The sequence below is a fragment of the Trachinotus anak genome, unplaced genomic scaffold (assembly GCF_046630095.1).
Source record: "Trachinotus anak isolate AG129_WGS33_773 ecotype Australia unplaced genomic scaffold, CSIRO_AGI_Tana_v1 ptg000008l, whole genome shotgun sequence".
In the NCBI taxonomy this organism is placed as follows: domain Eukaryota; kingdom Metazoa; phylum Chordata; class Actinopteri; order Carangiformes; family Carangidae; genus Trachinotus; species Trachinotus anak.
Genome location: NW_027273859.1, coordinates 26,567,501 through 26,584,823, shown reverse-complemented (window position 1 = coordinate 26,584,823; position 17,323 = coordinate 26,567,501). Strand labels below are relative to the sequence as shown.

The window sequence follows — 17,323 nt, the reverse complement described above, 5'->3', positions numbered from 1 at the left end:
ATGATGTGAACTACTGTTTATTGATGATCTTTTATATTTTTATCAGTGTGACAGTGGGACAGATTCGCTCTTTGTTATATTTTGTTGTCAGTGATGCTGTGGAAAATCACCTGTCTTTGCACCAATCACCAAAACAAATTCCTTGTATGTGGAAACATACATGGCAATAAAACTGATTCTGATTCTGATTCTGATTCTGATTCTTTACCAGCCTGTACACAGGAAGTGAGATCCTCTGTGACAAATCCTCTTTGAACAAAAAAAGCTGGCCGGCATCTTGTAGTTTAGCTGTGTTTGGTGGTGTGAGAAGACATGTCTACCTTTAAACGCTCTCTGATAGTACAGGGCAATTAACCCAAAAAGGTATTAAAACCCACATTCAGAACCTCTCACTGACATAATCTTGCTCATTACGGTTAATCCAGTTAATACTGTCCCCAATCTGTGTGTTCATGGGCTGTCCCCTTAAAGAAATATTACCTTGTGTTCAGTCGTGCCTTGGCCCCGTCCATCTGACATTAGCCTGCATCCACATTAATATGTGTAGTTTTGTTGCCTTTAGACAGCACAACCCCCCTGCTCCAGCTACCGCCACCATCCACCTACTCTAATCCCACCATAGTGAAATAAAGTGGGTTCTAGCTGAAAACAGAGATGGTTGATGACTAACACAGTAGGTTTCAGCAAACTAAAATTATAAATATTGTTTATTGGCCCAGGCCATCTCTGTTAATTGATCCATTTGTTCACTGCTGGTGAGGTGGGGCGCCAGTAAAATTGGCTCCTGCTGTGTTTCCCTCGATGGGTTTTCTGTGGGAGACACAGCCACGTGGTAAAAGCTGCAGCTTTTCCAGAAAATCAACTTAACTTGCAAATTAATGTACATTTCCATCCACTTCTGTTCTGTGTGGAAAATGTTTAATCAAATTTAAAAAAATAAGTTGGCAGCGCTAATTCTCCAGTTGGTGCCATTAAACCACTGCAGGAGCAGAGGTCACCATGAGATGATGTAATTATAGGAGCTCCTGTTAAGTCACATGCTTTCCGTACATCATGATTTATTCACCAAGTCTGTTTCTGTTGCACTGTGGCACCTTTTGCTTTTATCAGTACACCAACTGTTCCACCTCAGCCAAAGACTGTCCAGTCATGTTTAGACTTCCGGTAATTCAACACTTTTCTGTATGTGCAAAGCGAAAAAGCATAAAAACAGGAGGATGGAAACCCACACACTGCTGACCTCTTTACACACTGATGAAATATGCAGGTAATCAACAGTGTGTTGGCTTCTTCCATTAATAAGAAAGAAAATGCTCGAGCGAAAAAACAACCAGGCCTGACAAAAGAGAAAATAAATACCCCACACTCCAACAGTATTTAAATGTGAATTCCCCCAGCTGCATACAATTAGATTAAGGAAAATAAAGCAATTATTTCTCATCCAACAGTGACCTGCAGTGAAAACCATCACTCACTTCATGCATTTCATGCCAGATTCTGTGGAATATATCAGACGTGATGATGTACTGTTGGATTCAGGAGAACAGGAAAGTGATAGATGGGCTTCGTCACTGCCAACCTGACGAACAGGCTGATGAGGGCGAATCAAATCGCTCTAAATTTCCCATACAGGACCAACATATGCACTGGCGTTCTCTGTCACCCATTATATTACTGCTGAATGAAGAAGAGCACATTATCTGCTGTACAAGGGTGTAGGTAATGTTTAATTTATTCCAGGTTTTTTTTTTTTATTGATACATCAGTAATACTAATCAAATGTATTGGTTTTCCCTGTTCTAATAATTAACTTGCCAGATTTTAAATGTTCAACAACATTTATTGTGATAATTTCTTCTATAAAATGAATTGATGCCCAATATTTATTACAGAAATAAAGACTCTGACTTGAGGCAGAGCAGAAACTTTTAGTTGCTGGCAAGGCATGTCCAAGCAACAAGAATTTCAATAAGAGAAATATGAACAACACATAGCATACTCCAGATTTGATATTATTGTCAATAACACGTTAGAATGCATCAAAAATAAACAGCATTTAAGGCAAAATTGAAAATTGCGATGAAATTGATTTTTTTTGCCAGTAAGTGGTACACAGGAACGAAAGCTTTATCTGAGTGGAATTGATACAGGCAGCGGTTCATTTCAGAAATGAGAGAACGCTGATTTTCCAAAGGCTGAAGTGTTATTGGCTGGTGGGTTTCCTCGACGCCACATTCAGCACTTGAGACATCCTTAAAAGCCAACATTTGAAACATTTGGGGGGCAGTATTGACTCTTGTGTGGTCGAATGCGTTTAGAGAGAGCGATTGTTACATAAAAGTGAATTTCAGCCCTCGCTTGTGTACGAGATTGTGCTGAGTGCCATAAAGCTGCTAACTCCTCGTCTTTAAACAAGGTTTTTTTTTTTCCCAGGAGAGTGGTGAGGTTCAGATCTCCACGGTGTGTGTGAAGGGTCATAACGCTAGACTGACGCACATCTGCAACACTTTAAATATTTCACACACTCTCTGTCTGAACAGGTTGCTGAGGTTTGTTCAGTTAGTCAGTCGTGACATATACAGTTTATTCCTCCAACACAGTGCACAGTGAAATTCTCTCATCCCCTCTCTCCCCTCCCTCACTGTGGTTTACAAGCAGCGCTGAGTGGGTGTGAAGCTAAAGAAGCTTTAGATTAAAGAAAAAAAAACATCAGTGAGAAAACACTGAGACCACTGAGTGTTTGCTGTGGTGCTACCACTGTCTGAGTCCGTCACCAGGTGGATCAGTCAGGCTCACATGAAATCAGATGAGTAATATGTTGAGGGGGGATTGTTTTATGCCTCTGCACCGGTAACTAGGTAACGTCCCCTGCTGCTGAACGCGATTTCTCAGGAACGCCTGCAGGGAATCTCTTCAAATTTGACACAAACATTACCTTGGACTCAGAGATGAACTGATTAGAATTTGGTGGTCAAAGGTCAAAGGTCAAAACACATAACTCATAAATTCATACAATTAATTATGACGCAGTTTAACACAAATGTCAAATTGAATAAAATGATGAAGTGGTGTTTTTTTTATATCCAAATGGTCAAAGGTCAACTTCACTGTGACATCATAATGTAATATAATGGCTGAGCTAACTGATAGCAGTCATGTGTTAGTTTTAGGAAGGTAACAGTCTCCTCATCGCTACACACACACACACACACACACACACACACACACACACACACACACACACACACAGTCTGTTTTCTTTGCACTTAGTCACATTTTACTTTTATCAGCTTTTCAAGAACAAAACACTTACTACAATTACACTTTACTTTTTTGTGATATTTTGAGACTTTATTTTCAAATTTGCAGCAGGTTTAAATGAAAACATAAAAAGAGATTACTCCAGTACCAGTGGTGATAAAACAGTCCTTATGTTGTAAGCTTCAGTTAAAAGCTCAGTTTTGTTTAAACTATATATATATATATATATATATATATATATATATATATATATATATATAGTGTGTGTGTGTGTGTGTGTGTGTATATATATATACACACACACACACTGACCTGCCCACTCAGAGGCCTAAAGGCTTAAGAAGCATTTCTGAGATATCTCCAAAGACCTTTTTTTCTTTCTCTCAGTAATAATGAAAACCAGGATTACCGGCTCGTGGTTGTACGCCTCCACCAACCAGCTAAGTAAGAGGAAATGTGGTCACAGCCTCTCCTTCCTGAGTTACAGGGTCGAGCAATGGATTAATAATGGAATAAATGTTTTTGCAGAACAGGATGATGTCACAGTGAAGCTAACCTTGGACCTTTTGGACATTTGAGTTGGTGTATGAATTCATGAGTTGCAGTGACCTTTGACCTTTGACCACCACAATCCAATCAGTTCATCCTCAGGTGTGAATGTTTTTGTATAAGGCATAAGAAGTTCAATAAATCAACCTTTTTCCTATTCAGAACCTTATCACCAATAATTTACTCATTCCCGCGTGTCATTCCCCCTCTCTCTGCCCCTTTCCTGTCACTCTCTACTGTCCTGTCAAATAAAGGCAAAAATGCCCCCCCCCAAAAAGTTATTAAAATGTATAAAAAGTGAAATGAACTAAAATAAAATACAAACCAAATTTTAATTAAAATCCAACCAAATTAAAGTTTATAATGAAACAAAAGAATCTAATGAACAGTAGACCAGAGTACAAGTACGGTAATACTGCAGAAATAAAGTCACGTGGAGCAGAGTTGGGGTTTTTTTTTTAAGCCTCAGAAGAACAACCGGTAGAGCAGCCTCAGATCACCTGTGGTCAGGAGGTTAAGTAACACAGAAGTACATAAGAGATGTAATTTACGCCCTATAGACACATAATTGTATTTTAATGTCAGTAATTTGACTCACAATCATCTGAAAAGTGGAGCAGAGTGCTCTGTTTTTCAGTAAGAGCTCGAGCAGCCATGTTCCCAGAGAGCTGCAGATGTCTGCAGAAATGTATGATGAAACCATTACAGCTGAAATAAGCAGGTTATTCCGGTAATCACAGGTCGGGACATCGCCCCCCCCCCCCCCCCCCCCCCCCCCCCCCCCCCCCCAAGCAGGTGCGACTCAAATTCTTCTCCCTTCATCGTAACTTGGGCAGTTACACATGTGCGTCACAGCTGAGGATTTTTCATTTGCGTCAAAAGCTCTCGTACTGATTCACTCTCATTCAGTTCCAGGGTGACTGGAACCAAATATGTGTGAGTCAGACAGTAAATCCAGCTCATCAGGATGAAGGGTCAGAAAGCAGACACCTCAGCCAGAGCCACACAATTCACAGCACTGAGAGTATGGAAAGATATAATAGCTATCTACGTCCAGATCTGCATTAAAAAACTCAAATTCATACATAATGATGCTTATCTTTGAAGAGCACTTAAATCCTGTTTGTATGAAATTTTAAATGAGTCAGTCTCATTAAGGTTGAGCTGTGACTTTTTAAATGATCATATTGCTGTATTTCTGTATTGCTGTAAATATCAGGCCATGGCTCACTCTAAAAGGGTAAAAAGTGAGTCAATGTTCTTGACATTGAAAATAAAGACCAGAATAAAAAAGGCCTCAGTTCTTTCAGGGTATTGGATAGTAAACTCCAGGTATGGGGGTTTGGGAACAAGAAACTGCTTCAGCTCTGTAGCTCAGTAAACATCTTTTACATTGACCCCTTGACCTCTCAGCTTTTTCTGTTGCAGAGTAGTAAACATCTTATTTGCCTCTGTGGCTTTCAGTCTTTTTCAATCATGGAGCTGAATGCATCTTATTTCTTATGCCTTTGACTTCTCTGCTTATTCATCAGCTACAGACTGAAGGTGAACAGCAGTGAACTGCAGCCAGGGAAGCAGTAAACAGAGGAGGAGGATTAATATATGATGCATCACACACCGTATGGGGGGGCGCACAGTGAGCCGAGCAATTCCTTGGTTTGTTTTGTTGTTTTGACAATGACCTAGAATAACAACAAGCACATTCTGAGCATATTGGTGCACCAGGATCAGTAATAAAACATCATGTGGATCCTCTCCCTCGTCCTAGGAGCCCCATCTGGCTTCACTGGACGAGGTGAACATCTGTGCATCCAGCCAGACTCAAAACTTTGTGACAACGTGCTGGGACGCCGTCACAGCTATGAGGAGCATGAACAGCGTAAACGCTTGTGACGTGCTCAAGAAGAGTTGTGATGCAAACAAAGTGGTTGTTTCACAGAGGCAGTGGTGAGGGGAGCAGAGAGAGGTTTCTTTACAGGTGAGCAGGCAAACTACACAGCCTCAGCTCTCCATCTGTCCCAGATCACACACACACACACACACAGACACACAGACACACATCCGTTAGATCTGCTGAGATGTAATGGTTGTGTTTACCTGAGCACATCAGGTGTGAAGTTATGTAACATTTCTCAGGGGCAGAGCTGCTTAGTTGAATTAAATATTAGTGGGAGCTAAACAAACATCATTTTTCAGCTTGTTGATTAATATCAGCTTAAGGTCACATGAAGGTGTTCGTTGATCTGAGGTCAGTTTGGTGGCTGCTGGTTTGTAGTTGGTGTGCTGGCTCCACCTCCAACGGAAATAATCCGTTACAACTAAAAGTCATGTATTCAGAGTTTGACTAGAGTAAACATTGGAAATATATTTACATCACTGAAAGTGAAAGTATTCATTTGGCAGAATTATGTATATTATTGGATTATAATTATTGATGTACATATCACTTTAATGCTGCAGCTGGTAAAGGTGAGGCTGATTTTAATTACATTATATACTGCATGGTAGTTAGATAAAAAAAGAATACATCTGATTTATTTGTTCATTATGTTTTATATGAGGCTTTAAATGGGCTATTTGTAAGATTTCTCTGCTGCTGAATGTGGCTTCTTGCCGGGAGCAGGTGGTGGTGGTGACTATCTCTTGACAACAGCTTCAGCCATTGTTGCATTTACAAGACAGGAGGTTATAATACGCCCTCTGAGCAGCACTGCGTCTTCAGGGCAGACTGGAGGCTACAGTGAGTCGCTATCAGAAAGTGACGAGACTGGCCGGGGCTAGCTGGTTAGCATGCTGAATACATAGAAGAAAGGATGTGATAGAAACAAGAGTTAATTTTCTATTTTCTGTACTTTCCAACATCCTGCGCTAGTGCAGTTGTTCCCAACCCTAAATTAGGGCTGCAGCACACCAGGGGGCAGTAAAGGTATTGCAAGTGGGCTGACAAATCACTTAGAAGACAGTACGATCAATGTTTAAAAGCCAAATATCTTTTAAAACATTAAAATGTTTAAAAACTGCTTTTTTCCTCATATTAAAATGTGGACTGCAGAGCCTCCTACATGTTTCACCTGCTTTCAGTTCAGTCATGAATGTTATGTCGTTATTAAAATAACAAGTGCTCTGAGAAGGCATTACTTGGCCTCCACATTTGGCCAACAATTTCAAATGGGCCATAAGTTGGAAAATGTTGGGAACCACTGCTCTATTCATTATATCTGTCAGCAGAATAGTGTCAAAATAAACTACAGTGTGTGTGTGTTCATGGTAGAATGAGCAAACATATCACCCAGTGCAACAGTGCGGCTCATTAACGTGTTTCTAATAGTTTTTGACAATACTGCAGCTCTGTGTCACAGAGGAATGAGATGTATCAGGCTTTGGTTACACACACTCATGAGATTTCATTAAAAAATTGTAAAATATCAACAGGCTGGTTTTTTGAATGTCTATTTTAATATGTAGCAGGTCCTAACTACACGTTCAATTGCAGTAAATCTTATGTAATGTAACCTGAAGCTATGAAAAGGCAAATTTTTCAGCACACATATAACAAGGATGTCTTTTATTTACTTGGCAGTTCTCATGGTAGGAAAATCTCTTGGGGTCTGCTGCTCCACTGTCCATCTGTGCGCTCAGTATGTCTCTACAACTCATATTTCGGCAAAAATATGGCAGAAATATGCTACTGACTCAGTCCTGTGAGAGTCAGCCAAGTTCTTATTTTCCCCTGCTCTTACATCTCCTCTCTGAGTCGAAGCCTTTTTTTTTCGCTGTTTGTGTGTAAGTGAGGATTCTGTAAACTCTTTGTTAGGATGTAGATTATTTATTCTGCTGTTAAAGTTGTTTGTATATTTGTATATCTGGAGCTGAGGTTATGTGACTGATTTCTTCTTAGCTGGTACCTATTAGTCAGCTAATGCTGTGCACGTTGCAAGCAGGATGTATTTGTCTGTGAACGTTAATTGTAATCCACTTTGCTTGTATTTGTTTGTTTTTAACGCTGCACATTAAGTGAGGCATTAGTATGAAAAATGAGCATGAAATTTTGCAAACTCTAAACTTTGAGTTTTAAGTGGTTTGCTCCTGTTTTTTCTGTTTGCGTTAGTGATTATTGTGTCGTAGCTGATAGCTTGTTAGTCTGAAGCCCTTGTGTATTTGTGTAATGTTTGTAGCACTGAGGATCGACTTAAGTACCATTATGGGGTACTTAAGGTACTTGTACGCTGGCCCTGAGAGCACAATATACACAGTGTGATGAGTTTCCTTTTCACTGCAGGAAAATGGTCGGTCCATTTTGGAAAACTAATATGCATTCATATGCATGCTTTCAGTCAGTCAACACACTATCTACAACTATTTTGGTAATCAGTTATTTGTTTCAGGCATTTTTCATGTATAAATGTCAAATATTCTCTGGCTCTACTTTCTCAATGTGGCGATTTGCTGCTTTTCTCTGTTTTATATTGTTGGAAATTGAATATCTTGTCTCCATGAGATCCGTGAAGTTGAGTTTTGTGACAATTTATAGACGAAACAATTAACTGAGAAAATTATTAATGGATAATAATCAAATAGGTAATTTCCAATCAGATATAAGTTAAAATATATTTGTAGCATAAATCTAACATATAGCGGCATTAGTAACTGGATGTTTCTATGATAGACATGCACAAGACGTGCAGACACAAGCTGTAGTCCTCATAACGTAGCAGCTAATTCTATCATGGTTCGTTGGGTATCGTGCTCTTAGTCCCGTAACACTGTAATAAGCTAATTGTCGACTGGTGAAGCTCCATATTTTGTGTTGCACATTGTTTACAGAGCCAAGCAGAGAGAGGCAGAGAGCTGAGGGAGGAAGATAAAGGAAGCAAAGCTGCTTTCAAAAGAGCAGCTGAATCATTATGACAGAAACATCCATAAAAACTCTTCCTATACATTTTATCTCCACCATTTGTTTACAGTGTTAAAGCTGGACGCAAGGTTGGTTTTATGAACTGCAAACCTCATATTTGTTTTATACACCACACTTTATAAGTTGTTTTGTAAATTATGAGTGTTTTTAACATTATGTAAATGAACAATATTGTATTTTGCCAAACCTATAACTACAACCAAGTTTTGCTATCGCCACATAGCCTCCGTTAGCATTAACAGCTGTTTACTTACCAGTCTTGCCAGCAGCTTCAGCCACCATGGTGTTGGCAAGACAAGGCAAGACAGGAGGTTATAATACATCCTCTGAGCAGCACTACTTCTGCAGGGCAGACTGGACGATACACTGACTCGGTAAGACAAGAGGAATAACGTTTAGTGCTGAACCTGCAACATTTCCTGGTAAGTAAACAGATGGTAAAACACTGGCTATGTAGCAATAACAAAACCTACAAATGTGTGTGTGTGTGTGTGTGTGTGTGTGTGTGTGTGTGTGTGTGTGTGTGTGTGAGAGAGATGTATGTGTCATATGATGTAAGGTGCCAACCTCAAGATGAGTGAAGGGAGGAGAGAAAAACATCACTGTGAGATGTGAGTTTTCACAAGTTGTATTGGTTTTCACTTTTCATTTTCACTAGAATTCATGTTCAGTGGCACTCAGTGTGATTGTTGCTTTGTTTTGTATACGTGTCTCTAAAGACTGTCTGTGTATTAAACACCATGCGTTTTCAAAAGTTCAAAGAGTTCATCATTTACATTACTTTGGTCTCATGCAAACTATTAGACTTTAAGTTTATATTTTATATTTTAAAGGGTGGTAAAGACACATTATTACTTCTTTTAGACACACGTACACACACACACACACATTTTGATCTTTCAATCTCAAGAAGTGAGTTAACTGAGGTCTAGGGAACAATGTAGTACTTGAATAATTAGTCCATTAGTCCATCAATCAGAAAATTATTCTCAGTTTAGAGAATGAATGAATGAATCTGTGCTTGTCAAACGTCTCCATTCTCTCCTTTTGACAAATGCCCTCATCAGATTTTGTCTGTGAATCTCCATGCTGCTATTTAAATTGGCATTTTATGTCTTTGTCATTTTCCTGTAAAAAAAAACAAACAAAAAACAAACAAACAAACAAACAAACAAACAAAAAAAAAACCTCACAAAACTATGAATAAAACAGTGACGCTGCATGACGTCAGTAGACGAACACACAATGTGGATCACTGTGATTATTCACGCTGTTTTCCTCCGGAGCTCAGACACAGCATCTTAATGATACGGTTCATATCTGTAGTTTATATTTATCCTGTCAGAGGAAATACCTTTCTGTTGTTGTTTTTTTTTGTCCTCTGTTCTTTATTCATCCTCTACGACTCTGTAATCCTATACTTCGAAGGACATTGATTAATAAGTGTCACTCAGTACAGGCACATCACATCCAAATGCCTAAAAATTATTATACATTTTTTGAGTTTTGTTCTTACATTATCCCAAATGTTTCTAGCAATTCCCAAAACAGAGAAATAGTGATTTAGCTCCGTTTTATTTAGTCGCTTGTCAATGATGTCATATCCCGTATGCGCATGCGTCAGCGCCATGGTTCGCCTAAATGTTTTTCAATAAGTTGAAGCAAAGATAGAAAAAAAAAGCGAAGCCAGAAGCTCAAATTTGACTCTTTTTACACACGTGTTACACCTCGGTCGTTTTCAACTATATGTTTAAACCGGAAGAAGGATTTTAATCATCAAACGTCTGTCAGAGAGGACAGCCAGGCAAATGGCGGCTGAGGACCCTCCCTCACGGAGGTCCATGCCTCAGCTGTGGGGTGCCGTGTGTCGGCCTCGACCCCCCGGCTTGGTGGATTAGCAGCTACGTGGAGTTCCTGTAAAAACATCCCGGAAGTCTGGTTCAGAAGTTATCAAAGAAACCAAGGTAAGGATTGTGTTTCAGAGAGGTTGTGTCCGCCGAGAAGCGTCTGCGCATCGTGATTTTAGACTGACTCTCCCTGATTCGGTGTCTTTACCGGTTTTAATCCGCCCAGTCCGTTTGATATGGATGAGAGGGGGAAAAAAAAAATCCCGGTCCTATGGTTCATAAATTAGAAGTTATATTTAGTTATATTAGCAGTTTTAGCTCCCAAAACTCCCCGATGTGCTGTATCCACCGTACAGCGCTGCCGAATCACTGGTTTTTAATTGACATTGCTTTATTCGGTGTTTGTACTGGTTTTAATCCACTGGGCCGTTTGTCACGGAGGGGAGGACACCCCTGCGGATAATTCGGCTGCTGGTAAAACATTCCTGAACGTCTGGTTCATAAATTAGCAGACTAAGATCCCAACTCTTCCCTGATGTCCTGTGTCCACCGTGCTGCGTCGGCGAAACACTGACTTTAAATGTGAAACTGCCTTCAGTGCTTTTATTTTGGAGAGGAGGAGACCTGTAGATAATTCAGGAAACTATTTACCTTGTTGACTGCTAACTGCCAGTAAACACAAAGCTGAGGACAAATGGACAAATGAAACTGTGCTGGGGTGGTTTTGGGTCCTGGCAGTACACTGTGCATTTTCAGTATCTGTCAGTACTGTTGTGGTGGTAGTGGTAATAGTACATGTTGTGATAGCAGTAGTGGTGGTGTTAGTACAACTGTTGGCAGTGGTAGAAGTAGAAATACAGGTGATGAAAGTGATACAGTTTAAAGTAGTAGTTAAAAATTGGTCATGAGAGTAGTTTTTTGTTTAGTAATTTACTGATCAGCTCTTAAGTAATTGCTAATGAACTGTGGAGCTCTCCATTAGACAGAAAGAGGTTAAATATCAGCAAATTTACCATCACTGCTTTGTATATTTTTCTATGGAATTTTTAAAATGCTGGGTTTACTTCAACTTGAGGGATATTTGTAGTATTTACTTCAGCTTTTCCATGACTGTGTTACTTTTAGACAAAAATACTCATTCAACAACTTGTTAACTTATTTTCAGTGGTACTGAAAATAAGTTAACAAGTGGTAACAAGTGGTACTTGAAGGATTTATCTAAAATTATATTAGAGTCTGTTGAGATGCCACAGGTGTCTAATACAAGATTCCTGGGAATTGTTGTTGACGAGAGTTTGAATTGGAGAGATCAGATCAATTGTGTTAATAGAAAGATAAACAAATCTATTGGCATTATAAGGAGGATTAGTCATCTTGTCACTACAAACTGTCTCCTTACTCTTTATTATAGTTTAATTTATCCTCATTTGTCCTACTGTAATATAGTTTGGACAAGTACATTTCCTTCCACTCTTCACAAAACCTTGATCCTCCAGAAACGCTTTGTTAGGATTGCTACTCAATCAGAGTCACACATTTCATTTGCTCCTTTATTTCAGATTCTAAGTATTTATGACATTAATATTTTTCAAATATGTGTTTTTCTTTATAAGATATTCTCAAATGAAGGAAATATTCCAGAACAATTCAAGACTTATTTCAATGAAAATTCAAAGGTTCATTCTTACTCAACATGCCAATCTGCAAATCTTCATCTCCCTAAACTCCTCACTATCAGAGGTCAATTTACAATTAGATTTAGAGGTACTAAGTTATGGAACAGTTTCTCCCATTTAGCATTTTCTGTGAATTGTTTTAAAAAATGTTTAAAAGGTCATTTAACTGCTGTTTTGTAATGTATTGTCTATGTTGGTATTTTATTATTATTCTCCCTATTATTGTTATTATTGTTATTATTGCTAATGAGTTACCACACGTACACGTACACACATCCACACACACTTATATTTTCCGTTTTTTTTTAACATATATTATTGTTGTTAGTCATTATTATTTTTATTAATTTTTTCATGTTATTTTGTGTTTTGTATTTTTTATTTATGTTAACCTGTAATGTAAGTTGGAGGCTTAAAAATAAGCCCATTGTGGCTTTTTGCCTCTCCCTGCACTGTCCTATTGTTACCTATCATGTTTTATGTTGTATTCTCTTAACTTTGTGCAAATAAAGTTAAAAAAACAAAAAACTTCCTGTCAATGATACTTGACTTGTGTTGATGTGACCATAAAAGAAGGACTAGCAGTAGCTGAAGTTGTATTTGTGGTAGTAAAAGTAGTACTAGTGGTAGTGGTGGTGGTGTCTGTAGTGGAGATGTTTCTCCAGCCTGCAGTGATCTCATTGATGTAACTGAGCCTCTCGTCTGCAGGTTGTGCTGCAGCTGCTCTGACACCAGAGGGAGCTGCAGACTCAGAAACATGAGCATCATCTGTTGACAAGCAGTGAGTACAACCCGATGATGTGTGGAGATAAAAAAAATATCCTGTAACAGTAAATATCCTGCAGCTTCAGTGTCTGTCAGTGATAATAGTCAGTAGTATTATGGAACTATAGTGTAGTATTATAGTAAACTTCATACAGAAAAAAATGTGTGCAGATGGATGTCAGATACACTCAGATCGTGAAATGCTTCCACAAGTTAAACTTTACAAAAAGCTTTAACATCTATCATTTGTTTTTTTTCAAGTGAATTTACTGCCTGGTGGCATTTTTTTTTTTTTTTTTAATTTACCTCAGTATCAATATGTTTGGGTGTAGCTCACCGGGACTGCAACTAAAATAATTATTTACATAAAGATATTGTTGTAAAATATTAGAATCTAGTAAAAATAAATAGACCATCACAGTTTCCTAAAACCCAAGGTGACAAATTCTATATTTAGTTTAGTTGTAAAAACCTTCAAGATATTAAATTAACTGTGATATTAAACTGAGAAAAACTCGCATTTGAGAAGCTAGAACTGACAAATGTTTGGCACTTTCGCTTTGATAAATCAAATATCAAAATAGCTCATTTATATCCTTTCAATCTATTGATAAACTAATAGTTATTCCCTCTCAATTATCAATAAATCTGTTGATTATTAAATTATTGTTTGGTCCGTAAAATGTTCGTAACCTGTTTAAAGCCGAAGTAGATGTATCCAAATAGCTTTTGTCCAATCACCAGTCCAAATAACTAAAAATTATTAACTGCCACATAAGTAAAAAGAAATCAGCAAATCCTCAGAAACAAAGAGGTTGAAACTCAGGATTGTTTGGAATTTTTGCTTGAAAATTATTTAAACGTTACTTAATCATTTCAGCTCTAATAGTTTATCATACTGCAATAGAATAGTTTATTGACACAGAGCCATTAAAACCTAGTTATTGGCTTCTGGTTTACAGCACAGGATAATTGGAATTATGTTTGCAAAAACACAAAATCTAAAATTGTCTTTTACAAAAATTTAAATTTTATTTTACAGCGTTACTAAGCAGAAAATAAATATTTCCATAAATGGCAAACCGTAATGTGACAGTTAATTAATCTACAATATTTGTCAACAATCATAACTTTTCCCATGAAAACAAATTTGATATTATTACAACTGTGTTTTATTGGTTTATACTCCAGATTTCACTTGTGTTATAGTTGTTGACAAATACATTAACAAACACTTAGATCTGCTCACAGCTGCATTATAATCTGTTATAAAGCACTGATTAAATGTGGGGGTGTAAAGCCAAAAAAAAGCAGCACGCCATCACTGTCTGATATTTCTGTTTATTTTCAATATACATTTCATTTGAAAAATATAAATTCTAAAATAAACAATTTCACCTGTTCTAAAAAGTCACAAAAAGTTAATCAAAAAAAAAAGAATCAGTAATCTGTACTCTATAATTAACATCATTAACAAGTTTTTGATTTCATGTAGCAGATTTTTGTCTGACATGCTTACACAATATGACACACTTTAAACTAACAACTCCCCACACAACACGACCCAGACATTAAGTCACACTTGTCTCTACTTCCGGCTGTTGACGGCGAAAAACACTGATGTACAACGTTACTTCGGCTGATGGACTGAAACAAACGGACAAAAACAAATGAAACACACTGACCAGTGACGGTACAAAGTAACTCGTTGCCTTTTGGTTTGAGCCGACATGCCTTTATGTACATGATTTACAGGAGAAGGCGGCTCGTTTATCGCGCAGATTCGTTTCATAGTGTTATAGTGGAGCTGAGGACAGCGTGGACTTTCAAATCTAATCTGTGACCCACTTCGACCTAAAAATCAAAGTGAGAAAGTGCTTCAGTGTGCCCTTCAGAGATACAGCAGGGATACTGTCAGTGAGGAACAGTGCTCAGGAAGCTGGTCTGGCTTGTTGTTCTGTGGGTAATACTGGCCAGTGAAAGTTGAGCTGTCAGGTGTGAGGGGCTGTGTTTTTTCTGTGTGTGACTGTGGACTCACTGGTCACTCTGTAGGGAATCCTGTGAAATAGAAAAATGCCTCGTTTTAACAGACAAATGAAGTCTGTCACACACGTGGAGCGCATCATGGGTTACTGTCATCCCCCCTCCTGTCCGTACTGGCCCTCAGACGGCCCCTACTTGGAGTGACTGCACTGTGAAAGATGGGGGACGAAATCAGCTGAAGTCAGACTGACCAAGTCGCTATCTTCCAAACTTACAGTCTTTGTGGTATAAAGATTGTTTGCTCGCTGAGCAGCAGCGCAGGGAGACGTCCTGTTAGCTTTATGTTTGTTGCACTCAACACTGGTGATAAACCTGCGGCTGCCTGGACCTTGTTTTTTCATGCCTGAGTTAGTTAGATGTAACTGCTGATGATTTGAAATAAGCTTGTTTCTAGTTATTGGTTTTCTATTCTATTATTGGTTGTCATAGCTACAAGTCCTCAAACCCAACCTGTAAATCAGGCTGGTTTATTTAGTTAGCTGGATGAATTAAATCATTTTCAGATACAAATGATACTTGCATTTTTACATTGGCAATAACAGAAAATGTTGACTTAATTAATCATCAATATCGGTCATCGGTACATATTGATATTTTTATTGTAATTTAATTTTGAAATTTTTATTCAGTTTAGTTTGGAAAACTATGAGCAAAAGAAGTGAAAATGCACTGTCTGTAGTCATGGAGCCATGTCAGCCAATCATATCGTCATCTTATGTTGTCTTTTCAAAATAAGACTATGTTGTTCAAGATAGTTTTATCCAAGTTTAACAAATCAAACCTCTAAAAAGAATTAACTGGATTTATATTAACAGGGTCACTTGATGATAAGATGTTAGTCTGGATTAGTTAAGTTAAAGAACTGAATCCAGGAGGCAGATCCCCACTAACAAACAGCTGATGGCTCATATTAGCTTTAGCAGATTTACATACAGAACAAGCACTGTGGATTATAACCGTATACAGGAATTTTGAAGCCTTTATTGATCTCTCAAAAATCAGCATATCAGTTTATTGTCCATGTATTGTAGGCTTTGTTTTTATTATTATTATTTACCATTTGACAGTTGAAAAATCAACATGTCAGTGCTTCCTGGTCGACAAACTTCGGATGGAGGCGCTGTCACTAAATGACCTCTGATATAATTATGCATTTCTGGTCTGCAAACTGTTGTTGCTGTAACAGCTGACTGATACTGATATATCTGTAGTGAGATACATCAGCTGATATCATTCTGTCCCCCATGTCTGACACTGGCGTCGCACTACAAAGGGCTCGCTTTGCCAGGAGGAATAATAACAGGCACCCATCGCCCCCTCGATGTAGACACAGGCCTGTGAGTATTTTTTGAGGATAGACTTGAAAAAAAATCCAAATCTGTCCTTTTAATATATAAAACAACAAGAAACGTGTTTCCATTTTCACATCAGATAAATCCAACAGCAGCTGAGACAAAAACAAATAAACCATGGAGCTTACATGGATTTGATTCCCTTCTTATAATCCCTGGTCATATTGTTACCATAAGAATTTCAGTCTGGATCAATCTCTTATAAGCCACTTAGGTAAAGCACAAGCAATTATGATATTCACTCCTAATTAGAGTTTAAGTTTGGCTGAGGAAAATCGGATAATCGTGTATCTGAACTGTTTTCTACCCACAAAGAAAAGAAAAGAATGAATAACATAAGAAAAGGTTACCAACATACACGCACAACAAAATCATTTTAAAAAAAAGAAAAACAAAAAAGAGACACGTTTGATTTAATTTAAACAAGTAACAAAAGTTTCAAAGTGAACATGCGGAAGAAAGATTCAGAAAATTAGAAAGAGAAGGTGAAGCAATCAAAAGTGCATCAAAAAGTGATGATAAAAATATTCATCTCATCTGCACATACAAATATGCATTGTTAATTAACTGTTAATTTCCTTAAAATATCTATTTGCACACGTTTCCTTCACAAGCTATAATACAGTGAATCTCTTGAATCATTTCATCTCTGCAAGAGGACAGAGAGAAAAATATCAAACCCCCCCACGCTGCGTCAAAAATCAACATGTTGCATTTGTTCAAAATAAGCACTGAATCTAAAACAAGAGGTAGAGCTATAAAAACATAATTTTCCTGCTACAGGAAAAATGTTATTAGAGTAATGTATATAAAAATTCAGACAGATATATATATATATATATATATATATATATATATAAAGAGCAGGGAGGGCACTCCATGCATGGTCAGAGAGCTGCAGCATTTTACTGTTGA

General features: G+C 37.9%; 1 protein-coding gene and 1 long non-coding RNA gene across 10 annotated transcripts in view; one reads left to right on the top strand and one right to left on the bottom strand.

Moving 5' to 3' along the window:
* LOC139624626 (uncharacterized) overlaps nucleotides 1–17,323 on the top strand; it is a 98,963-nt gene that overhangs the window by 76,900 nt on the left and 4,740 nt on the right. For 4 of the 5 annotated variants that reach the window (XR_011691698.1, XR_011691699.1, XR_011691700.1 and 1 more), the window contains exons 5-6: nucleotides 5,343–10,689; nucleotides 12,957–13,029. This is a non-coding gene — a long non-coding RNA (uncharacterized lncRNA). The remainder of the gene's footprint in view (nucleotides 1–5,342; nucleotides 10,690–12,956; nucleotides 13,030–17,323) is intronic. The other variant, XR_011691697.1, reaches the window with a different exon arrangement.
* Nucleotides 14,335–17,323, bottom strand: part of slc4a4a (solute carrier family 4 member 4a) — a 60,844-nt gene continuing 57,855 nt past the window's right edge. For all 5 annotated transcript variants that reach the window (XM_071483893.1, XM_071483894.1, XM_071483897.1 and 2 more), the window contains one exon: nucleotides 14,335–17,323. This exon is cut by the window's right edge and continues 436 nt beyond it. The gene's annotated coding sequence lies outside the window, so the exon portion shown is untranslated.